General features: G+C 53.4%; 1 protein-coding gene across 1 annotated transcript in view; it reads right to left on the bottom strand.

Moving 5' to 3' along the window:
- The window catches only part of LETM1 (leucine zipper and EF-hand containing transmembrane protein 1), a 733094-nt gene that overhangs the window by 695017 nt on the left and 12835 nt on the right, over positions 1-25242 (bottom strand). The gene's annotated exons all lie outside the window — the stretch shown is intronic.

The raw sequence follows: 25242 nt of genomic DNA, 5'->3' as shown, positions 1-25242 counted from the left end.
CAAGGCAAGCGCCGAGATACCTCCCCAGGTGATCGAGCGCTATATAAGAACATACAAAAAAACATATGGGAGGGGACTGATCTGAGCACTAGGAATGAGGATAGCAAAGCGCAATTTAGCTTGACACGGGGGGCTCAGGCTGCACCATCTCCTGTTGAGTGGGGAAGACATGGACTGGTGCATGATCACAGAAAGGGCAGTGTATGATAGATGGGGTTGTCCCAGAAAATTGTACCAGGTCTGGGGAAAGTGAAATGTTCACAGGGGAGGAATAAGCACTAGCCCCTCTCTGCGGCCTGGTGGTGCAACGATGATGTACAATGTCAGGAAAGATTTGGCCGAGGAAACAATGGAGATGCATTAATATTAGGATTAAGTACTTTGCACTGTTTTGCAACTAAATCGTGGAAATGCACGACTATTATGTCATACTGATTGCATCCAATTGGACTAAATTATTTTCAAAATAAAAACATATTTTTAAAAAAAACTAATTACCTTAAAACTCATGTATCCAGAAAAACCAATGAGTTTTTAAAAGAACCCACACCTACCAACCTAGTTGGTGGCATGCTTCATCATTGGGTTCCCACCCAAAGCATCTCAGGTGTGCTATGACGACTGATTATAGCAGAGCTGGGATTTTTGTGTAATCATGAAATTGTGGGTGAATTAAAACTGCCACAAAGTGATCCATCACTTACGAAGCTTAATAGTGGATCCATTGGGTAGGGTTAAAAACATTGATTGTTGATATTGTTATGCCTGCATTTTTGACATGGTATACCATGTCTTTTCGACTCTAAACTCCTGTTTCCCAGTGTGTGCTTAGTTTCGTTTTTGCTGGCTTTAGGACTCTGGGCACTTTACCACTGCTGACCAACGCTAAAGTGCAAGTGCTCCCTGTTTAAAATGTGATGGTAATTGGTTTCTCCATGATTTTCATAATTGATGCACAAGTAAATCCATAGTACAGTGCAGTGTGTGTGCCCAGGACCTGTAAATCAATTGCTACCAGTGGGCCTGCTGGACTGATTGCGCCACCCATATGAGTAGCCCTGCAAACAAATCTCAGACCTGCCACTGCAGTGTCTGTGCATGCAGTTTAAACTGCCATTTCGTCTTGGCAAGCGCCACAACTTGCCAGGCCCAAAAGCCTCCATTTTATTACAGGTAAAGAACCCCTAAGATAGGCCCCATAGGCAGGTTGATGTGTACTTAATAGGTAGGACATGTACTGTTGTGCTTTACATGTCCTAGTAGTGAAATAATCATAATTTTGTACTCAGGAGTTTGGCCGAGGCTCCTGCGTAGAGGGCATTCCCATAGTCCAACTTGCTGCTGACAAGGGCCTGGGTGACTGTTCTTCTCGTTTCAGTGGGGATCCACTTGTAGATTCTACGGAGCATGCAGAGGGTGTTGAAGCAGGAGGAGGAGACGGCGTTGACCTGTTTAGTCATGGAGAGGGTGGAGTCGAGGATGACCCCTAGGTTGCATTCGTGGTCGGTGGTGTGAGAAGTTGGCCTGATATTCAGTGTTCACTATTCTAGTGATCACTATGTATCAGTCCAAACAACCCTTATGGTGATTGGTTGTAAGTCAACCTTAGACCAGCTATCCTAGTAGCGTGGATACGAGCAGTCTTCGGGCTAAACTCTAGAGGGCGTGTTAAGCCAGCTGTTATACCATCACATATACCCCTTGAACACCAAGTGAAAGGACACCACACAAGTGTTATGAAAATAAACAGTGTATTTATTTAGATCACAACAGCCCTGTACTCTTTATGAGGACAGGGTACTAAGCACACAACAAAACTCTTACAAAAATACTTTAAGTTGCACAATTTACACAAATGCCCGAGGGGCACGGAAAACCATATACTATGGAAGTGGAATGCGAAATTACTAGCAGGTAAGTACTGGACTAATAGGCTTTGGAATCGCTAGGACTACGTTACTGAACCTTCAGATTACTAGTAGGAGGCCTAGGGGACTCGGGTGCAGAGTGTGCACTCTCACTCGGGAGGCGGGACAAAGTCTATGGGAGCTAGTAAAAGCAAAGTTAGTGTTCTCGGGCAAACCCGATAAGGTATCTTGAAAACGAAAGTGGATCTGGACCCTTGGATAATGAGGCTATGCTGGGGCACCGAAATGCCGAAGTTACCTAGCCCAGGGGCTGCAGCTGCATAGGTCTGAAAAGACGTCGGAAACCTTCGTTGACGAACCAGGAGCCTGAAAGAAGGAGTTGCTGGCAGGCGACCAGTGATGATTGTTCGATGGATCGTTACGGATTATCTGATGCAAAATGTAAGACTCTAATCTAAGGACATCTACAGCTCAGCTACCATCCCCAAATATTTCATCTTTGCAGTGAAATCAGCAGCGCCAAGATGCTCCATGGAGTGTATGTGCGCTATACAAAAACCAACAAACATCAAACATCCAAGCCTGGATCGAAGATGGAAGACACCTGTAAGCAGAGGGGACCAAGTCCTGAATCACTAGCCAGTGATCAGATGGGCACCAGGTTGGCACCGGATGAAGTCACCTCGACCAGGTGAGTGGGCGACGCTGGGCTCTGCAGTCTCACGGACCAGGAGGCGTTGTCAGCGACCAGGATGGAGGTGCGAGCTGTCCTACGATGGTTGATGCTGTCGACGTCGCTGGACCCAGGATTGGGGCAACAAGCCTTGGCAAATTCAAGCCCACGCGGTGGACCTAAAATGGCGTCTGGAGTGGACCAGGAGGGTCCGGGGTGCTCCTCTTTTGGAAGTGAGCAAGGGCCAGTCTGGAGCAACCAGACTAGCAGTGGTGACGTCGTCGGTCGTCGTCGGGAAGGCCACAAGCCAGCGGGCTAGTAGCCAGACAACGCGGTGAGCAGCCAAAAAGCAGAAGGGCCCCACACAGATCTCGTGGATGCTGGGGGGCTGGACTTCGGTGCTGGAGCTGCTCAGGGTCGGGGCTTCTCCGACCCCAAAGGACTCACCAGAGGATCCCTCGGCGGTCGTGCTGGATAGAAGTCGTGCAGTTCTGATGATGGCCGGTCCCTCGAGGTCTCGTCGCACCTACGGTTCTCAGCTTAGCTGTAGAGGTAGGTAGAGGTCAGAGGTGCCAGGGAAGCCGGGTCTCGTCGAGCTGGTCAGTCGGATTCCGGAGGAAGGACGTGCAGCAAACCGCAGAGTTCTTAGATGGTGCCTGCGGGTGCAGGGTGACTATTCCTTAGTCACAAGGGAGAAATCTTGAGAAGAGTCGAGAGTTCCTTTCGTGGAAAGTAGTTTCTTGATTCAAAGATGATCTAATTTGGAAGGGTCTCCGCTCCTGCCTTTATCCTAAAGAAAGGGGTGGGTACGCGACTAGGTCCTGCCCTAGGGGTGGGACCAGGAAGGGGGGTGGTTACACCCCTCTCCCATGCCAGACTTTCCCCAGGCCAGGGGCTGGTGTGCCCCTGGAACTGGTTCTAGCCGGCAGATGCGTAGTGAGCACCGGGGTTCCACTTGCAGTCACCTTCCTGTAAAGCCCTGCCTACCCAGGATACACAAAACCCTGTCTGGGATGGTGCTAGCACCGCCCCTGACAGGAAACCCTTTGTCCAAGCTCCTCTCGCTGGAAGGACTCCCAGCTGCAGGGGGTCAGACTTGTGTCTGTGGTGGCAGCATCCATTTTGTGTTGCTGAGGCTCGAGTTAACTTTAACCGGGGTTCACAGTTACATACATGTTGTGTCCCTCTAGAAGGGTGGAATGCTAACCCCGTCGCCAGAATTGGCGAGGGGTTAGTATTCCAATTCGTATGACACCTTACTCGACATGTTTTGATACCAAAGATAGCATTTAACCGCGAGGATTATAATGCACTTAAGAGTATATGGTATGCGTTATCATGGAACAGCTATTAGGACTTGGTTCCGCAAGCTGCAAACAGGCTCAGCTCATGCCAGAGCACCATCTCACACGATTCCAAGCACTCTGCCTTCAGGATTGTCAAGGCCTGCCATAGGAGTGACTGATAGGAATCTGTGTGTCCATTTTAGGGTTAGATATAGGTATACTATATCTAAAGCAAAGGGTGATTACACCACCTTGCCCCAGCTGTTGTGCAGCCAGTTGTGTCAGATTTAGATGGCCATCCAGGGGTGGCATAATACATGCTTCAGCCCCTGGGTACACCTATGCCCTGAGTTACAGGGTCTGATAAGGTGGCCCAGTACCAATTGGATAATGCACCTAAGGTACACGTGTCAATTTAGTGAGAGAACAGAAAGGCTGTGGGTCTGATTAGCAGGCCCACAGCCAGAGAAAGTCGTAAACTAGTGAAAGAAAAGCAACAAATCTGGGTCATCATAGGATTGCAGACCCTACTCTCCTACATGTGGGTGTTGGAGCGGTTCCCAGTGCGGTCGGCCACCAGGAGTCGTCCCAGGCCGAAGGGTTGGATCCGAGGATGAGGACCTCCGTCTTGTCCGAGTTCAGCTTCAGTCTGCTGTTCCTCATCCATTCAGCAATGGCCTTCATTCCTTCGTGAAGGTTGGTTTTGGCGGAGTGGGGGTCCTTGGTGAGGGAGAGTATCAGCCGGGTGTCATCGGCATAGGAGAAGATGTTGAGGTTGTGCCGATGGGCGACGTGGGCGAGCGGTGCCATGTAGATGTTAAACAGAGTTGGGCTGAGGGATGAGCCCTGAGGTACGCCGCAGATGATCTTGGTGGCTTCCGAGCGGAAGGGGGGGAAGGCGGACGCTCTGTGTTCTGCCGGAGAGGAAGGAGGTGGTCCAGTCCAGGGCCTTCTCTTGGATCCCAGCATTGTGGAGGCGTGTTTGTAGTGTGTGCTGACAGACCGTGTCGAAGATGGCTGACAGGTCCAGGAGGATGAGGGCCGCCGTTTCTCCGTTGTCCAGAGGGGACTTGATGGCATCGGTGGCGGCAATGAGGGCAGTCTCGGTGGTGTGGTTGCTGCGGAACCCGGATTGGGAAGGGTCTAGGATGTTGTTCTCCTCGAGGTAGCGGGTCAGTTGTTCGTTGACAGTCTTCTCGATGACCTTTGCCGGGAACGGGAGCAGGGAGATGGGCCGGAAGTTCTTGAGGTCCTTGGGGTCCGCCTTGGGGTTTTTGAGAAAGGCGTTGATTTCGGCGTGCTTCCAGCTCTCCGGGAAGGTTGCGGTCTCGAAGGAGGTGTTGATGACTTTCCGGAGAGGGGGTGCGATGGATGTGCTGGCTTTGTTGAAGATGTGGTGTGGGCATGGATCTGACGAAGGTCCGGAGTGGATGGTGTTCATGATCTTGATGGTGTCATTGTCGTTGGTCTAGTAGAGCAGGCGGTTGGTGCGGATGGTGTTCGTGGTTGTCGTGGCGGTCGTGGCATTGAAACGGTCGTGGATGTCTGTGATTTTGCGGTGAAAGAAGGTGGCCAGCGGGTCGCACTGGTCTTGCGAGGGTGGTACGTCGTTGGTGTTGGAACTGGGGTTGGAGAGTTCCTTCACGATGTTGAAGAGCTCTTTGCTGTTGTGCGCGTTGTTGTCTCGGCGGTCTTTGAAGGAGGCCCTTCTGGCGGATCTGATGAGGGGATGGTGTCTGCAGGTGGCATTCTTGTGGGCGGCGAGGCTGTCCAGTGTTCGTTCACAGAGCCAGATCTTTTCCAGCTTTCGGCAAGTTTGCTTGGAGGCCCGGAGGTCTTCAGTGAACCAGCTGGCTTTATGGTTGGTCTGATTGTTGGAGGGTTTCTTGATCGGGGCGAGGGTGTTGGCGCAGTCGTTGATCCACTGTCTGAGGTTGCGGGCGGCGGTGTCGGGGTCGGTATGGTCGGCGGGTGGGCTCTGGGCGAGGGTGGTGGTTAGCTGGTCTTCAGTGACTTTGTTCCAGCAGCGGTGAGGCATCTGTTGGGTGCGTGGTGGGTTTCTTGAAGGTGAAGCCGATGCAGCGGTGTTCGGTCCAGTGGAGTTTGGTGGTATGGTTGAAGGAGACGTGGAGACTTGCAGAGAAGATGGGGTCAAGCGTGTGACCGGCGGAGTGGGTGGGTGTTGTGACGAGTTGTCGGAGTCCGAGGTTGGCTAGGTTGTCGATCAGGATGGTGGAGTTGGTGTCGTCATTGTTCTCGAGGTGGAAGTTCAGGTCCCTGTGACGGGGCCCATGTATCGGAACATCAGGCTAATACAGAATGGTGGTCAGCCACACCTCTTTTACCGTGCCCCTTGTCCCCACAGAGTTCTCCCTCCTCATGGAACGAAGGAGACGAGTCAGGCTGGATACCGCACGTAAAAGCGGAAGGTCCCTTTAAGACCTTAGACTATGTAGACGCGACTCCACCCACAGACAGCGTACCGACGTCAAAAGCCGGAAGATCAGAAACCTCACCGGACGGCGTTTCCCTAGGACTGGACGAGCGAGTGGAAGACGACGGGAACTGCCAGGAACCTGAACGGAGGGAGAGAGATACACCTGGAGGCCAACGTTTCCACCATGCGCCCCGCCACGTTCCCACGGGAGGAGCGTGGCTCCAAGAGGTACGGGTAAGGGTAGCGGGTTGGGTCGGGCGGAGGAAACAAACGTAATTGCGCCTGCCCGTAGATAAACCCTGATCCCTCTGCCTACTCACGAGCACTTCCTTCACTTTTGTCGGTATACTAGATACTTGCACCAATTCACGCCGGTTACTCCCTCACTCCCGGTCCCTTGAAGTAACCTTCTATTGCATTGCCCTGATTCCCGTTTCCTTTTCTTTTCCGGTATGGGAGCGGAGTTAAGAAGACGACGTTCGCCTCAGAGCACAGCCACCTGTTCCCAATCCGGACGTACTGAAGACGAATTTCCTATGCTAGAAAAAGGCGTATTTCTGTAGCTGTCTGCAAAGAACTGTGTTCATGAAAAAAACTTACATCCCAATAAAGCCCTCCTTAAAACCCTTGCTGAAGGCACCTGTGTTCCTCTTTTCCACTACTCCTACCTTAGAACCGACAGTAGACCCTACAGATCCCCACGTTCCGCCCCACACGGGACAGTCCCCGAGGAGGATGTAGTCCGTGGGGGCGAGGGCGTGTGTGCGGGCAAAGTCGGCGATGGAGTCGCTGAACTGTGGTCGGGGTCCGGGCGGTCTGTAGATGAGGGTTCCTCTGAGGGTGGTGTTGGGGTTGGTGTGGATCTGGAAGTGCAGGTGTTCGTCGGTGCGGAGGGTGTCGTCGGTGTTGGTCGAGACTCAGAGTGTTCCTGTGGACGATGGAGATTCCTCCTCCCGCTCTGTTGGTGCGGTCCTTGCGGGTGATCTTGTAGCCTTCCGGGACGGCTATGGCTAGGTCGGGTGCCGAGGCGGATTTCAGCCAGGTCTCAGTCAGGAAGGCGACGTCTGGGAAGGTTGAGTCGAATAGGTCCCAGAGTTCAACGGCATGTTTTCGGGCCGAGCGGGTGTTGAGAAGGATGCATCTGAGGTGGTTGGGTTCTTTCCTGGTCGGCAGCATGGTGGGGCGGATGCTTGTGAACCTGCAGTTCCGGCTGGTGAAAGCTCTGTGGGTGCGCTTCGGGGCGGCCAGGAAGCAGGTGTGTGATTGTCCGGTGTTGAGTGCGTGGATGGGTTCTGGCATCGTAGCGGTGTCGGGCGTCGTGGCATTCGTGGTGTTCAGGGGTCCTGGCGCTGGGCATGGTCCAGGCACGGACAGGCACAGACGGGCTTGCCTTAGGTTCGCCAGCGGCACGCCCGCTGAGCGCGGCTTCCATATGAGGGGATGTGGGAGGGAGGAGCAGCTGGGAGCGGGCGGCGAATGGGATTGCAGGTGGGCGAGGCTGCAGGGACACAGTGGCGGGAAAAATGGGCGGGCCACAGGAGAACTGGGCATAGGAAGGAAAAACAAGTTTAGGCAAGAAAACAAGTACAGGCGCAGAGTAATAAAAACAAGTCTGGGCAAGAAAGCAAGTTCGGCACAGGGGAATAAAAACAAGTCTGGGCAAGAAAGCAAGTACAGGCACAGAGGAATAAAAACAAGTCTGGGCAAGAAAGCAAGGTAGGCACAGGGGAATAAAAACAAGTCTGGGCAAGAAAGCAAGTACAGGCACAGGGGAATAAAAACAAGTCTGGTCAAGAAAGCAAGTACAGGCACAGGGGAATAAAAACAAGTCTGGGCAAGAAAGCAAGTACAGGCACAGGGGAATAAAAACAAGTCTTAACAAGAAAGCAAGCACAGTCATAGGGGAATAAAAACAAGTCTGGGCAAGAAAGCAAGTACAGGCACTGGGGAATAAAAACAAGTCTGGGCAAGAAAGCAAGTTAGGCACAGGGGAAAAATACAAGATTGGGAAAAAACAATGCAGGTAGCCGTGCAGCAGCATGGGGAGCGACCTGTCTGCAAATGGCTTTAACTTAATGAAAGGCAAGACCTATTGCATATTTAATGCTGGTTATGCCTCATTGCTAACTGTATAGGTTACGGACTGTTTTTCCTTTACAGCGCAGCTGCGGGAACACTTGTTTTTCCTCCACGGCCGCTTCCCCCAGCTGACTGCGCTCTTAAGCGTTGAGGGCTAACGTGGTGTAGTTCCTCCGACCACCAGAGGGCACCGCAGGGTGTACGCGCACAGTACATATCGTCTTCCGAGATGGAACACTAATCACCTGAGGCACATCAGAAGCAGCGCTGCCAGCCGGGAGCTCCGTAGCGGTTTTCTTGACTGTTTGCCCCATAAGCCTGAAGCATTGGGGTCTGCACTTATAACGCGTTTAGCACTTACAAAGGTTTGTGTCTTCCCCGACAGGCACACCAGCCCATGCTTAAACAATAACCCCTGCAACACATGTGGGTGCTAGTGGTGTCTTGCAGGCTCGGTCCCGTCATTGGTCCCTTGGTTTCGCTCATACTTGACTATGCCTGGGAGTCCCAGTGCCATACATTACTAATCTCAGTCAACCCCAATACGATACTATTCACAATGAGTGATATAGAAGAGGATGAGGTTACCTACCTCCCTTTAGATGAACACATTCGCAAGGTGATGGACGCCTCTATATTAAAGGCGGTTACTCCGGTGGTGGATCTCCTTCATTTGAAGGATTGGATGGTGTGTCTCGACTTCAAAGACACTTATCCTTATATTTTCTCAACACCATTGTTTCCTCCAGTTTCAATAGTCAGGGAAAACTTTCAAGTTCACCACTCTCCCCTTCGGCCTATCTTTCGCCTGTGCCGTTTTACCAAGGTAATGCACCCTGTGGTGGACTTCTTAAGGGCTTGGGGCTTCCAACTCACAGTCTGTTTAGACTATCTTCTGATGGACTAATGCAACCAGACTCTCTCTATGCATCTGCAGATGGTTCTCTTGGAATATCTCGGCTTCATCATCAACCAACAGACATTGGATATTACTCACTCTCAATCTCTGGTGTTTCTGGGCTTTGTAGTAGACTCGGTGCAGGCCACTCTCAGTCTTCCCTCTAGGAAAATAAACAAAATCAGGCACAAACTGCGTTGCATGGCAGACAAACCAGTCACCTCACTCTGGCAGAATGCGAGGGTAGAGAGACTCATGTCTTTCTCGATTCAGGCCATCTTTCCAAGGCTTCTTCACTATCACGCTCTCTGGCGCCTCAAGGCCTTTCAATTCCGGAGGCGGCTCACCGATCCTCAGGTGGTCCCCTTATGTGAGGAAGCCTGGGAGAAGATCCAGTAGTGGCTAGCCAACAGGGAGGCATGGAACTGAAAAGCGATATTTGGCTTGCTTACGGTCCTAGTCATGGATTCAGGCATCAGCAGGAATTGGTGGGGTGTGCGATGTGGGGAATTGTACACCGAAGGAAGATGGTCCTTTCATGAGCAATCTCTGCACATCAACTGCGTAGATCTTTTTGCAGGCTCCTTTGCAGTCCGGTGTTGGATCAAGGACCAAGCGAAATGCTGCAGCCTTTTCAAAATAGACAATGTAGCGGTGGTGAACTACATAAACCATCTAGGAGGTACGTGCACCAAAACCCTCTCAGACCGGACCAGAAACTTCTGGGACTACTCTCTTATGTATAAAGTATTGGTGATGGCAGAACATCTCCTGGGAACAACCAACCAAGTGGCTTACTGGCACACAAGCTACTTGAAAGATACGAGCCTCTGGCAGTTGCACCTGTCGATCTTCAGGGCCCTACAGGCCAAATGGGGCCCGTTCTCGGTGGACCTACTCACACCGTGCCTGGACCACTACTTCAGTTGGCGTAAGGATCCCTAAGTGGTAGAAACGGATGCTTTTCTCCAGAACTGGACACTGGAACAGGGGCACGCCATTCTACACTGGATCCTGTGGGGCAGACAGTGTCCATAGCTTGAAATTCCTCACTTCCTGGTGGCTTAGGGTCTGGCCTATAGTATCTTCAGGTCGGCGATATTGGCAGGTCACACACCAGTGGGTGACCACCCAGTGGGGGAATCACCCTATGCAGAGGAACCTCCTGCGCGGTGTTAGACTATCCCTTCCACCAGACCATCGTTATTCTGAGCCATGAGACGTCAACAAGGTCCTGCTTCAACACCCTCCGAATGCTCCGCAGGATCTTCAAATGGATTCCCTCCGACACGAGAAAAACTGTCACCCAGGCCCTCGTCACCAGCAGACTGGACTACGGGAACGCCCTCTAAGCAGGAACAACAACCAAGCTCCTGAGACGGCTGCAACGCATCCAGAACGCCTCGGCACGACTGATCCTCAACGTCCCCCAACGCAGCCACATCACACCCCACCTGAGAGGCCTGCATTGGCTCCCCGTCAACAACAGGATCACCTTCAAACTCTTCATCCACGCACACAAAGCCCTACACAACACCTGACCAGCATACCTCAATGACCAACTCAGCTTCTACACCCACACCCTCCGCTCTGCCAACCTCGCCCTCGCCACAGTTCCACGCATCCGGAAAACCACCGCTGGCGGCAAATCCTTCTCCTACCTCGCCGTCAAGACCTGGAACACTCTCCCTACCGGCCTACGACAAAGCCTGGACCTGCTGGCCTTCAGAAGACTTCTCAAGACCTGGCTTTTCGATCAGTAGCAGCTCCCACTCTTTCCCCACCCCCCACAGCGCCTTGAGACCCTCACGGGTATGTAGCGCGCTTTGCAAATGAAATTCGGGCGCCCACAGGAGGTAGTCGGCTGTGGAAGATCGCATGCTGGAGCGGGGTGGCTACCCCAAGATGGCGACCCGGCGCACACCATCGGCCCGAGTCTGACTACACCCTGGCTCGGGGGCCTGCTGCAGGCGGAACACATTCGCCCTCGGAAACGGGGGCAACTCCAACCACCTGCGGGGAGATCCGACACTCTACGCCCCCCTCCTCCGATTCGTCCTTAGTGAGTGGTCTCCGGAGGGGCAGCGGTGAGCAGTAGCTGCAGCGGCTGGGAGAGGCGCCCGACGAGGAAGGCCATCGGGTGCAGTGCCCGCTGCGGAGACGTGTGGATCCCTGGGGGGGGGTCACTGCGGGACAAGATCCGGAGCACCCGGACCCAGAACGGAGGTGCGGCCTGAGAGACCCTGGGGGACGACCCCTCCTGCATCTGGTGATTGGTGTACCCGCTCTACTGTGCCCGGCCCTGAGAGACACCTCTGACACGAGGGCCGGCTGGGGCCAAGAACTACTGCCGGTGAGTGCGGTCCTGCCCCCCAAGAGTGAGGACCGGGTCGGGGCCGGCGCAGAGGAAGTGCTGCGGGCCTGAGAATAGGGAGGGGGCGCTACGGAGAAGGACACCCACATTGCCTGACGTGCTCCGGTCCATCGGACTGAGGGGGTGAAGCTGGCACGCGGCCCACCCTGCTGCCCTAGATTCTGCTCTGTTGCCGGAGGGCCCGAGCGGCAAGACCTGCGCTACACTACGCGAAGAGCGCCGCTGGGTCTGCCAGCCCGGGGTCCTCATGCTCTGAGAGACTGCCCGCCGCCATCCGCCCCAGAAGAGTGGATCGGACCTATTGCCCGCGGGGTGCCCGAACAGGTGGGGCAGGGCCTTGGTCATCATTGTGGGAGAAGGGGCCTTGGTCTTCCTGGAATACCCCATAGACATACTGCCTTGCGACTGGAGGTCGGATCCCCGGCTCTCTTCCACCCAGAGAGATAGGGGCTGCGACCAGGAGCGACTGAAATCCCTGTGGAATTTCCTAATCGACGCTGGGAGGGCGGCGAGGGGAACGACGATCACCGCCGCCTCCACGGGGAGGGCCCGGTTGTGACTCACCAGAGACTTGTGCCCGAGGCCCTAAACACCTCGCCCCCCCGCAACCCTTCCCTTGGCCCTTGCCCTTCCTTCCTGGAACCCACGTGGGCGGCATACTGGTTTGGGGGGGTAACGGACCTGAGTGTCTTTCCTCCCTGTCGCCTCAATAGACTTTTCGGGTCGCACCAGAAGACCCTTGCCCCAGACCAAGCTTTGACATGGGGAAAAGAGACCCACCGCCGAGGCCGGCCAGACAAGAGACTATGGATAGCTACGCCACGACACGGTCGCAGCGGGAGACCCCCCCTGCGACACTCGACACACGCACGGACACGGCCATAATCATGGAAGCAATCCAGGCCTCCAGGGCGGATATTCAGAGCTCCAGGACGACACTGGAGACGAAAATAGGTGAGGTGGGCTCGGAGGTCCTTCTACTGCGTCAGGACTTCCGGAATCTAACGGAGAGGGTGACGGCCACTGAGACCAGGTTTGGCGAGGCGGAAGATACACTTACAGTTCTCCAGAAGGATATGGCGGAGTTGCAGGCGTCGCACAGACAGCTGCTATGGAGAGTGGATGATGCCGAAAATAGGGCGAGGCGCAACAACCTCCGTTTCGTGGGCTTTAGGGAAGGGATCGAAAAGACTGATGTGGCAGCTTTCCTCCGTGACTGGTTAACATCGACGTTTCCACAAGCCCAATTTTCGAACTGCTTCATAATAGAAAGGGCGCACAGGGCTCTGCTCATGAAACCGCCGGAGGGGGCCCGGCCACGACCGATCATCGCCCGCTTCCTTAACTTTGCTGACAGGGATCTCATTCTGAGAGAGGCAAGAAAAAAGGGGGAGCTCAGACTGGAAAATACCAATATTATGATCTTCCCGGATTTTAGCCAGGAATTTGTGCAGAAACAACAACGGTCCTACGACTCAGTCAAGGCAAAACTCCGAGACCTACATATATCCTATATGCTGCTCTTTTCGGCAAAACTCAAGGTACTATACAAAGGCAGTTCCTCTTTTTCAATCGCCCTGAAGAGGCCTGGCAGTGGCTGGAAGAACGCCCGATGCTCCGAGAAGCTGAGGAGGAGGGTCGCAGGATCCGATCTGAAATGGCGGCAGCCAACTTCCGAGAAGCAATCCGAAGGCACAGAGATCCCATATTCCAAGAATGAAACAACACTCACTCTCGCCGACAAACTCAAGGCAACCCGCGCCACTCAGGGGTGAACGTGAACGGAATGTGACCACGAGCGAGAATCCGGCGCCGGGATCCAGATTCAGCAGTCTGGCTCATCCTACTGTCGAAGGGACGATGGACACTGAAAATGGCCATTTGGGGGGGAGGAGCCAAGATGGCGGCGGAGACGGACGTGTAGACGCCCGGCTCCCTGAGTCTGTACTCCCGGCACTACTATCCTGAGCCTTATCCTTCACGGCGCTACCGTCGAAGCACGGGGGAAGCGCGCTGTTGCCGGGGGTGTTTTCCCGATTTCCCCACCTGCCTGCAAGACGGAGATACAGGCGTTCTGCCCGCCGTCCATTGTCTACCCGGAGACCAGACCCCTTACTGCTGTGTGCCGCCTGAGCGGCTGGAGGACCCGCGGCTGACCGACGAGCGGGGGCACTGGTACCCTCTGCCGCTCTGCAGACTGTGGCTGCGCCCGCACTGGGTCTCTCTTGGGACGGAAAACTGGCTGATTACAGGTCCGCTCCGCTGCCCCTTCACTGTGCAGAGCCGGGGTGAGCCGCGCTGGGGGTTTCCTTGTTGTTGGCAGGGAACTGACCGCTGTGACTCGCCCTTGTGTTCCCTTTGCTGAGCCTATACGAGGTGGATCGTATCATTTGTCACGGGGGAGCGTGGTGCCCAGACCGTGTTGTGTGTTTGGCCCCCCTCCCTTGTTCATTGTGCGCCTTGCCTACGCCTCCGGTGCTCCCCTCCCTATCTGGACAATGGCGGCCGTCCCCTCTGCGCCAGTGGTGGACTCCAACTCGTCCCCTGACTGGGCTGCCCCGCATGGCCTCGGAAGACATGTGGATCGCTGGGGCGCGCTGCGGAATGTGAATGCTTTGAGTCGGCCGCCTGAGCCCACCGCCGCCAACATCCTTGAAGCAATTGTTGACCTACAGGCGGAATGGCTGAAATGTTCCCGCGCCCTCGGCGCGAAGCTGGATGTAGCCGCTCTCGGCTTACAGAATATAACGTCGACTTGCTCCACCGACCGCTCCCCCCCATGCAGTGCCACTGCAACAATGTTACCGTCTGCTTGTGAACTGAAACAGCTTCCTGACAGCGACTATTCTACTGGATTATGGTCAGTCCGTACCTCCACTGCTACAATGTTTCCTACCCAGCCCCAGCTTTCATTCTCGGATACTACATCGCTGTTCCTGCTTGTGGATCCTTTGGCTCGGTTGCTACTCTCCTTGACTGTACATCGCAAGTGGGGTGAGATTGTATTTAACTGGCTTATTCATTGTTGGGCGGCATTGGTGGTCTTTACGACTGGCTGGTGGCGTCCATTTTGTGTTAGGGGACCTTCTTTATGCCGAGGGCGGCCATCTTACCCCTTTGTTCTATATGGGGCGGACCTATCTCCGGAACCACGTACAGGGGGACACCTGAAATCGGGCCAGGGCTAGGAATAGCTTGTTCTTCTTGTCACTGGACTCCCTCATGGACCCTTTCAAACGCTTCGACCGTGGCTGCAGTGGTCTCTCCCGCTGCTCTTGCTTAAATGACTGGCTGGGACCCGGACTGGAACACTTGCTGCCACATTGGTGTAGATACATTTGTGTGCTCCTTTATTCTCATCTGCGATTGCTATTACGTGACATGTTTGTTTTCATTACGGGCTTCACCTGATGCAGCAGATTTTTGGTTCTTCACACGATGTGGATGTAATTGGTGGCTGGGAACCCGGGGACGACTGTGACTGAGGGTGGTACTACATCCGTTCTGATCAGCTGAGCGGGACTCGGGTTGGGACGTTGATTAGATGTCTGTAGGGGCTCTGCTTAGGAGTCCCTCCTCTTCGTGACAGGGTCGCTTGTAATGCTCTAATGTAGTTACTGTGGTGTAGATCTTGAGCGGGTGGTGGCGAACGGGACTTAGTCCATATGGCCCTCCTCCGGGGTTCGTTATTTTATGGGAGTTTTAGATTAGAAATCTTTTCTTGCTCCCTATATCAAAGGTGATCTTATATTTTCTTTCTTCTTCTTACACTCTATTCTATATTTCGGGTTTATGGGGCGACAGACGCGCTGCAGGGGGGGGGATAGGCCGTAGCCTTCGCATGGTTAGGGGATGGGTTTTTCGTTTCTTTTTGTTCTATGGTGCCTTGTTTTTCCTCCCTTTATTTATCTCTTTCCTTTTTCTTCCTTGGTTTCGTGTTGATGTTGCTGGCGGGCGGGTGGCGGTGGATCATTGTCAGTGCTTGGGTCTGCCTTCCTGTGGCGTACGCTTTGGCCGCCATCCCGCCGGGTGGGGTTTGTCATCTGAGCAGATGGGTTGTGTGTGCTTCCATCATTACTACCATCTCACGTTTCCAGGTACCCTGGTTTCTCCTTGCTTATGTTTTCTTTATTGTAATGGAATAGTTGGACATGGATGCTTGCTATGAAAACCTTAAAAATTTAACCTTCATCGCTCCTGAGGCGCGGTAGCACGCTGTTCCCAGTGTAACTGCTAAATGCTTTCTTATTGTTAATGATATGCTACCGCGTCGCCGTATCGTATGCTTTTGTGCTCAACAGTTTTGTGGCCGGCCTGAGGGTTGTAGGCCACTATTTGTATTTCTTTGATGCACCAATAAAGGTTTTCAAAAATTTAAAAAAAAAAAAAAAAGAAAATGGCCATTTGTCGGACGTAGAGGAGTTGACGGACAGATCGCTCCACCCGCTGGTGGCTGCGATCCGTGTGATGGAACAAGGAAGGACTGGAGGTGCAGATGACCGTGACATGGACACACAAGATTCCCAATTCGTGAAGAAGTACGGCACGGATATCCGGGACGGCAGTGCACCGATGCCGAGGACACGCAAGTTACACCCACTACCCTCTGAATATACCCTGACTGTATTGTTCCTTGCTTGCCTAGTTAATGCCTCTAGGGGCACGCAGGGCTTGGGACCCCCGTACTGTCGTTAAGTGGACAGTCAAGCCGGGGACAACAACGGCTCAAGCCCTGGTGTTAGGTTAATTGGGAGGGTTAGTGGGAGGGCGACAGACCTTCACCGCCTGGAAGTCCTGTGCTTTGCTGGTTATGAGTATGGGATGAACGGGAGGAGGAGGTGGGGGGGGGGGCGTTTAAACAGCTTGGTTGGGGAGTTGTTGGGAGAGGGGGGGAAACAGTTGATCACATACAGTCATGCATATGGTTGCGGCGTTCTATACTCATACACCAGGATCCACCCATATTACTGCACTGATACCTCAGAATGGCAAGTACATTAGACCCACACTCTACTGACCACTATAGCCTCAGCATCCTGTCTTGGAATGTGAACGGCCAAGGTAATAAGATTAAAAGAGGGTTGGTGAATGCCTACTTCAAAAGAATAGGACCAGACGTAATTTTCTTACAAGAGACGCACCTGAAGGGATCTAATTGCTCCTTTTTAGCCAGGGGACGTTATAAAGTACTGGCACACGCGGGATACACCACGGATTCCAGGGGGGTGGCCATAATTCTAAAGAACACCTCCCCATTCCGCATTACCCGCACATGGGACGATCCACAAGGGACCTGTATAGGGGTTCAGGGGACATGGCGCAGACGCACGTACACGTTAATATCGGTATATGCACCCCCTAAACTCCAGGTTAACGCACTTAAAACACTGGGCAACATCAGACACAATTCAGTTGGTGGGCGGAGACTTTAACGATGTTATGGACAGGGCAGAAGACCGTTCTGGGGCGCCACCCCCCGGGGGTACTCTGACCCCACTGGCCAAGCAGATTAACACCATAGGCCTTACTGATGTTTGGAGATGGTTGCACCCAGGCCAACTGACATACTCCTTCTACTCAGCCTCACACAAGGTGTTCTCCCGGCTGGACTACATTTTTATGTCCAGACAGGACTTGACCCCCGACACTACCGCAGAATACAAGGCGAAAGGAATCTCGGACCACTCGCCGCTATTGGTGTGAGTGGGGCAGAAACGTCGGCCGGCAGGGACTGCCTGGCGGTTCGACGCATGGAACCTTAAAAACCCAACTGTCCTGAAGGGAATGCGGGCTGATCTACGAGTCTATTTAGCCGACAACGAGGGGTCGGTGGACTCTGGGGTGACCCTCTGGGAGGCCTTAAAACCGGTCATGAGAGACAGGATAATGAGTAGACTAAGCGAGGAACGGACAAAACTCCAGGGTACGGTAGCGGAGATGGAAAGGACTATACAAGACCTAGAGAGTGAGCACCTAACTACGAAATCCCCCACTGTCTTGCGGAAATTGATAGAAGCACAGCGTCACTATAGGGACTTGGTGACTGATGAGGCTAAGACTCAGAACTTGGCCACCCTCCATAGTCTATATGACGTGGGGGATAAATCGGGTAGACTATTGGCATGGCTCAGTAGGAAGGAACGGGCAGCATGCTGGATAGAGCAGGTGAGGGCAGCGGACGACAGGCTCGTCAACACCGATACACTCATCGCTGATGCCTTCGCTACCCATTATGAGCGCTTCTACACCGCCAGAGACTTGGGTTCCCGCGACGTTGCTCGTCAATATATGAGCCAGACTGAGGTGCCCTCGTTAGACCCGGTGGCGGTTCAGTCACTGGAGGCCGACATCACAATTGAAGATATCTCTTTGGCTGTTGCTAGACTAAGATCTGGGAAGACTCCGGGGCCCAACGGTTTCCCGGCAGAATTCTTAAAGTGCACGGTGGACATCCTGGCTCCACATCTAAGAAATCTTTTCTTGCGAGCATATCAGGATGGGAAGCTCCCCACTGACCTGTCCACGGCAATCATCGTTCCGATTTATAAAGAGGGCAAACCGCGAGAGGATTGTGCGTCATACAGACCCATCTCTCTCCTGAACACCAAGGTGAAACTCCCTGCGACAGTCCTGGCAGTGCGGCTACGGTCGGTGATACCTGACTTGATGCATTTAGACCAGACCGGCTTTCTACCTGACAGAGCCACTAAACGCAACCTTAGACGCACGCACCATAGGCTGCAAGAGGTAAGAGACAGAGACTCTCCACACTGGTTTCTCTCCCTCGATGCGGATAGGCCTTTGATGCGGTTCATTGGCCATTTTTGGAAGGGGTACTAGAAAAATTTGGCTTTTGCCCTAAATTTCAGACGTGGGTTCGACTCCTCTACTCTGCGCCACGAGCCGGGGGCGGGTTAATGGTGGCCTGTCTCGGGAATTCCAGATCCAGAGAGGGACTTGTCAGGGATGCCCCCTGTTGCCTCTCTTATTTACACTTACCATCGAAATCCTGGCGGCCCGGATTCGGCAGAACCCCACAATTAGTGGGTTTGAAATATCGGACTCGGATCTGGCCCAGGAGAAGTTGTCCCTTTACGCGGACGATGTACTCTTATACATCACTAACCCGGTGACAACCATCCCGGAACACTTTCTCGAATTGGAAACATATGGCCAACACTCTGGATACACAATAAATTGGAACAAATCCATTCTGTATGACCCTGGGGGCGGTTGCCACTGGACAACATTGCCACGACAATTAATCACTACTACTGTCGGCTTCCAGTACTTAGGGATTTATATCACCCTTGATAAGACACTCTCGCTACAGAAAAATATAGAAAGGGTTACGCTAAGCACTACCGCAGATATGGAGAGGTGGAAACACCTGCCACTTACACTCTTAGGTCGAGCGGCCATGTATAAAATGATCGTTCTTCCCAAATACTTATACGCCTTACAAAATGAATATTATCCCCTCCCGGAGACGCTACTGAGTAGTCTCCACTCAGACCTTCGGACTTTTCTCTGGTTGGGAAAGCAACCTAGAATAGCATTGACTACGCTCCAAAGGCACCAGTATAGCGGCGGAATCTCGCTTCCAAACCTAGAGGCCTATTATTGGGCAGAACACATGATCCCAATCAATGACTGGCTACACACACCGGCGGACCATCCCACGTATACGTTAGAACGACATACATTGTCCTCCCACAATTTATTCCACTATCTATATGGAGACCCCACAAACCGATCACTTCTTCTGGCTACTCTGATAACATTACACGCCTGGAATACGGCCATGAAACGTACGGGATGGGCTAGGACTCCCACCCGACAGACACCACTGTGGCATTGTGTATGGCTACATGAACTACAGAAACTGAGGGGTTTCAAAAGACGGGACGACATCTGAATCTCCACTGTTGGCGATGTGATAGCCAAAGGAAACCTGAAGTCCTTCCAGGCTCTGAGAGCCGAATTTGGACTCCAACACTCACAGTTTTTTAAATATACCCAGTTCCGCCATGCCTGGAAGGCACAAAAGGTACACCTGTCGGGATTATCAGAATATGCACCATTGGAGGGGAGACTCCTACAGGAACAGATTCAGGGGAAAGATGTCTCACTCACCTACAAAACATTAACCAATAACATGCTGGGGGACTTAGCGAAGCTTAGGAGTACCTGGGAGAGTGAGGTAGGGGCATTTGAGGACTTAGATTGAGAAATGGTGTTAATGCATCCCAGAGAGGTGGCGATAAAATCCACACTCCGCCTCATACAATACAATGTGCTGCACAGAACCTATTATGACAGGGTTCGTCTCTATAAGATGGGGAAAATAGAGAATGACAGATGTCTTAGATGTCACGGGGCGGGCGGAGATTTCTATCATGTATTATGGTCATGTGAGGGGATTCAAGCTTATTGGACCCGCATTTTCTCAGAACTGCAGGAGATATTGGAGGTGTCAATTGCACAGGAGCCCAGGCTGGCTTTGCTGGGGATGTCTAATGACGTGGATCTGCCGCGCCCCCTCACGATCTTTCTGGTTTTAGCCTTGGTAGGGGCAAAAAGAGACATAGCGAAACGGTGGGGTCTCCGGTTCCCCCGGAATTGCAAGACTGGAGAACTAGGCTGGACCTGTACATGGCGGCAGAGAAGGTGACCTACAAATCCAGGGGATGCCCTAAGAAGTTGACGGTTTTGGTCCAGGTGGAGACAATATCATGGGCTAGATGGAGGGCTGGGGGATGGCTTAACCTATCCTTAACTTACTGGTTCCAGTGGGTGATGCCGGGAGGGACGGGGAGATGCATTTGAGAGCAGCTTACCCTTCGATCAACCTGCTTTTTCAACTGTATAAAATAATTCATACCAACTGCTCAAAATTGTGGGGAGGAGGGCCAGGGAATAGAGGGATGAACGTGTATGACTGTACTGTTGAGCTTTACTCAAAATGCAAATCAAAATGTTTAAAAACATTTTTTAAAAACACCGATAGGGGGGGCGGGCAGGGGGGGGGGTTTGATGGAGAGGGGGGGGGGGGGGGGGACCCTTAAGCTTCGCCAAAACTTCTTTAAGGTCTGGGATGGATGACTTGCTGATAGACCTCAGGGGTGGTTTAGTTGGGCTGGTTGGGTACACGTTCTAAAAGAAAAGCAGATACAAGCCGTTTTCATAGCTGGTCATGGCTAGCAATAAACAGTACGCATGCACAATACGAGATTGATACTTGCCGCCGATCTCCGGGTTGTGGGCTAAATGGCCGTGTAACGATAATACCATAGACGCGTCGCTGCCAACGTTGATTATACAGTTATTGACCGATCTATATTTGTAACTGAATATCTGCCATGAATACAGGTTTACAAAAAAAAAATGAAATTATTGATTTATTGATTGATCCTTTTCCTGTCATGGCAAACGCCTTTTGAGGAAAGAGATATCAGTAAGCTGGCTACCCTCCCATGCTTACTTTCGTGTCGAAGGGTTTCAGATGTGAGAGCACTCAGTATTACTAGTAGAGTATTTACCCCTTTCCATATCTCTAGACATAAAAATGCAATTTGCTTGCGGTTTCTTACTCTTTCTTTCCAGATTCCCCAAAATAGTGCGGTGTATTAACAGCTACGCGACAATGACAGCGGATATTCGCCAAAACATGGGGACAGGCTACTTCTGACTGTCCTATGGAAGCCTTATAAGGCAGTCATAGTTAGATAGGTTATGCAAGAGTCCATGATTGATAATAAAGTATTTGATGCTCACACGGTTAAAGATGCCATGGCCTCGAAGACGTTCTCTCTGGGGCTTACATGGAGAATATTCTTAATGCAGCTGACTGGTCTTTTGATTCTACCTTTAAAAGGGTTTTATTTTAAGCCAGTCCCTAGCATAGCCTCGCTGGTGGTGGAAAAGCTTTAAAGCAGCATAACACTCACCTCTGGTCCTGACATAGAATGAAAAATGTCCTAGCTATTGTAACGGAAAGCTTCAATTCTATTAAAGACACTAAGGAGGGGCGTGGCCAAGATGGCGGAGTGATCGGACGCGTGTATCTGGAGCTCCCGCCGGCAGCATTCAACAGCACAGGCCCGGAGGCCCGTTTTGCGGCGGTCGGCTGGCCAGATCGACAGATCCCGCTGTGCGCCCATCAGTGGATCCCGCGGTGGGTGATCCGGAGGTATCGGCCGCAGCCGGAGGCTGGGAACCCGCGGCGGCAGTTGGTAGCGGACAGCGGAGGTGCCGTGGATTGGCCAACCCGGACACAGAGCGGGCCGGAAGAGTAGTGGCATCCGCGAGCCGTGCCTCTTCGCGGGACCGGAGTCGGCCCCTACAGCAAGGAGCTCCGGTGGGGAGCGTCCGGCAGCAGTCCGCGGTCGGAGCAGCCATCTTGTGGGGGAGCGGCGGCGGTGACCACACTGACACGGAGCGGCCCGGCCTCCATCGGGCCACAACGGAACAGGGAGCTACGGGCGTCGGCGCCGACAAGCGGAGCGCTGCTCACACACAATAAAGGGCACCCGGAAAGCAGCGGCCACTGCACAAGCACAGCAGGTGAGGCTGACCCTCGCGTGAGGCAAAGGACGCCCGCCGCCATTTTAGAAACGGGTCTGCCGGCACAGAGAGGGACTGTGGGGCCTAGCGCTCACCAGGCAGAGGAGGGGGTTGTCTGACCGCCGGCCCCGAGAGGCGCCACACTCATCATCGGATGCGGGGAGTGGAGAGCATAAAGCGCTGACACGGGCCCTCAGGGGCGTGTCGTGGAGTATGCGGGACCCCCCGCCCCCCGTCGAGTTTGCATGGATGTACGGCGTGTGCCTGATGGCATGACACTCATGGGCCACCACTAGAGTCTGGAAGTTGAGACCTGGGCCCATCGCACAAGAGCTGCAGACAGGGCGCTGCTGCCGTTCCACGGGCCACCTGGGTCCCGGGGCTAGAGGGAACCGGCCTGCGTCGAGAAGCTTGGCCCAGAGGAGCGGTCGAGCTGGGCAGCGGAGTAGACACTCGAGAACGGCTCAGATAGTACTCTGCGGGAACCGAAGTCTGGGCCTGGTGCCCCTGTGGGGAAGCGGGCTTGGCCCCCTCGGTGAAGTGACCAGAGGTGCATCCCTGGTGGCTGAGCGCCTGTGGATCCCGCGGAGAGACAGCAATTGGAGGGGCATAGGAGGAAGCCCGCAACATCCGGCGAGCCCCGGGCAGCGAGTACGGCCTTGACAGAGACTGGGGTCAGTGGAATTAGGGATGTCCACCGCGAGGACGAAGAAGGAAAAAAAACAGTCAAGGACCTTTTCGCTAAGCCCAGACGCCTCGACAGGCCAAAGATATGGCAGCCACTGCGACACCGACAAAGTCGGAATAGGAGGGAGGCACTTCACTATTCTGCGGGGAGAGATACAGGCCCTGCAAAAAGAGTTTGCGGAGGTACTCAGGGACGTCCGCAGAGATGTAGACGGCATAAGGAACAAGAGGTGGACCTGGAGACTAAGTGCAATACCAGGGACACGGAAATGGAGGAGCTACGTCAGGAGATAGTCCGGATTCATGATCAGCAAGTGGACCTCCAGTCACACGTGGAGGACTTCGAGACCCGCTCCTGCCGCCATAATGTCCGTATCCGGGGAGTGACGATGACTGAGGACACCAGGGGCCTCTTTAGTTTCACCGGGGCGCTGTTTTGCCACATCCTGGGATTGCCAGCAGACATAGAAATACGGATGGACCGCGTACACAGGGTGGGTCCCCCGCGCGCCGGCTCTGCCCCACCCGACATTCTCGCATGTGTGCAGGACTTTCACACCAAAGAGGAGATACTGTTGAAGGCGCGGCAGAAGCATCCTCTGTCCTTCCAGGGGTATTCCCCTGTCCTCTTCCAAGATTTGTCCGCTCTTCCGCTGCAAAAACGGCGATGCTTCAAACCCGTCACGACTCACCTTCAGCAGCAGAACATCTCCTGTAGCTCGGGCCATCCCTTCCGTTTGATCTTCAAAAAAGATAACAAACTGCACCAACTCCGGTCTTTGACGGAAGCATGTAGATTACTGGGTCTCGAACGGCCAGCTGACACGGAGGAGACGGAGGGGCCTGCAACAGAGTCGGAGGAGGGTAGACCACGATTGAGACAATAGTCCAGAAGGGGTCGGGTCCGGAGGCCGCCGGCGACGGAGATCAAAGATGGCCAGAGAGCTGCGGTGGAGGCAGTGTCATTGGGGGCTGAGGCCTCTCATCCCAGCTGACTTTGAGGCTGGCCGATTGTGGAAGGGTCTTCCATGCTTCTTGCAGGTTGCTGTCGGCGGGAGGGAAGAAACTCCGAGATCTAACAGACTATCCCAATGTTGACTTCTACCACTCATCCCTGGATGATGGACAATATTATTGACTATATCCTTTCTGTTGGGGGAGGGGGGTTCTTGCTGAATTGTGGGTGTTTTGGGGTGGGTTAATTGAGGCAGGGGGGCGGGCGGTTCCAGGTCCACGAATGAGTGTATGTATGCATGATGGGCTGTGGTATGTGACGAACGATGGCTGGGAAATAGACACTTCCCGACACAGAGTTACAGAGAGTCAAGGGCTTATGATGGACTATGCCTGCGACTGAATTGCGCCTGCTTACCTTGAATGTCCGGGGCCTAAACAACCCTGTAAAGAGGCGGGCGGTCCTCTCTTTCCTGGAGAATTCAAAGGCCGACATTTGTCTTCTTCAGGAAACACACCTTTTAGCCAAGGACTGCCTTAGGATGAAGTCGCGTTGCTTCCCGCTCCAATACTTCTCCTCGGGGCCCAATAAGTCTGCAGGGGTGGCGATCCTGGTGGCCCAGCATTTTAGAGGGAGAGTTGGGAGAAAAGTGGCGGAAATACGAGGCAGATTGCTCTCCTACAGCTTTTCTTTGGGGGTCTCCTCCTTTACCGTTAGCTCAGTCTATGCACCTAATGAAGGCCAGGAGAAGTTCTTTCATCAGACACTCACTGAAGCAGCGGCTGCACCTGACAGGCATGTTTTGATCGGGGGGGACCTGAATCTAGTGTTCGACAACCAATTGGACAGATCGGGGCAGCGCACCACGCAGGCGGGTACTCTCTCGTGGGAGGGACTGGCTAGACTGGAGGAGGTGGGGTTGGTTGACCTTTGGCGCAGCTTTCATCCGGGAGCCCAAGACTATTCCTACTATTCTAATGCCCACAAAACTTATGCAAGATTAGATGACTTCCTATCCTCCATGTCACTCAAAGCGCTGGCGACAGAGATGGAGTTTGGGGCTGCGGCGCTCTCTGACCGCACACCGTTATCGGTGGTGTTCTCCTTCCCACCTGTACCTAGAGCTGCACGCTGCTGGAGATTGCGCAATACATTGCTACACCGTAAGGACAACGTGAAGAAAATCAATGGGGCTAATAAAGACTTCTTATCACATAATCGCCTTTGACTGGGTCCACTGGCCATACCTGGAGCGTGTATTGATAAAGGCCTGGCTGGGAGTGAAATTCAGAACTTGGGTCCTGAATTGTTATACCTTCCCCACGGCGACGGTGAGGTTCAACGGATGCTCATCCCCGCGCTTTCCTCTTGAACAGGGGACACGGCAGGGGTGTCCACTGTCGCCCCTGCTGTTCACGC

The sequence above is a fragment of the Lissotriton vulgaris genome, chromosome 3_2 (assembly GCF_964263255.1).
Source record: "Lissotriton vulgaris chromosome 3_2, aLisVul1.2, whole genome shotgun sequence".
Taxonomy (NCBI): domain Eukaryota; kingdom Metazoa; phylum Chordata; class Amphibia; order Caudata; family Salamandridae; genus Lissotriton; species Lissotriton vulgaris.
Note: the sequence above shows the minus strand (reverse complement) of the source record. Positions and strands in the feature narration are given on the sequence as shown.